Here is a 946-nt window from a genome sequence, read left to right as displayed (position 1 = left end):
TTACACTTGAATTCTTGCCTCAAAGTTGGCTTCAGAAGGAACCCAAACTAAGATAATTGGTACCAGAAATGGCCCTAGGATGTAGATGTAGAATCTTGAAATGGGACTCTTTATTTGGATCATCTACCGGCTAGATGGCAATAAGTGTCTCATTGCTAGCGGAGTGAGATGGGACTGGTGAAGTCCTAAGGAATGTATGAATGAGACCCTCACCTGCAGTGAAATCAAATTAGAGTTATAGGTGGGGGCAATGCACTGGCTTATACAGTGTCTCCAGCATTTCAGCAAGCTAGAGGCAGTGGTAATCGTAAGTACTGTGAAGCTGTGCTATATATGCACAGTGTCTCATGGGTTAACTGTCAACTCAGGTCCATGTGTGAGTGCTAGAAGGCCTCCAGGGTGCCATTTAAAGGGGTCCTCATTCCTGATGTCAGCAGGTGGACTATTTTAAAGTTCAGTCCTAAGACCTGATTTTAAAATGGGCAGATTTACAAGGTGGCTGAATTAACAGCCCTAGCAAGTCTTTTAGGCTAACGTCAGAGCCATGCTAAAGGAGGACTGAGACCCTGATATAAGGAATGAGGATATGTGGATGGCTGTCCTTGAGATGTAGATTCCCAGGTTTACCCTGAACCGTCTAAGCCAGCAGAAGTGTCTCTGTTCTGTAACATCTTCTCCTTGCTTGGAGATCTCCAAGATGTAAAGCCCTCATGTGAGGACTATGCCATGTAAGATGATGCTGCCCTTCTTTGTGACATGCCCCAGCTCCATCATTGCTTCTAGACCACTGACTAGATTCAGCCTCAGCATGGAAAGTACTATTACTGCTTTGGAGAAATGGATTTTCATATAAAATACTTCAGGATCTGGCTAGTGTACATGGGCAGGGACCAAAAGAGCATGCTATGAAGCAATGAGGCTATCCTGTGATTTAAGGTTTAATGCC

Source organism: Galeopterus variegatus, unplaced genomic scaffold, assembly GCF_000696425.1.
Source record: "Galeopterus variegatus unplaced genomic scaffold, G_variegatus-3.0.2 Scaffold1419, whole genome shotgun sequence".
Lineage (NCBI taxonomy): Eukaryota > Metazoa > Chordata > Mammalia > Dermoptera > Cynocephalidae > Galeopterus > Galeopterus variegatus.
Note: the sequence above shows the minus strand (reverse complement) of the source record.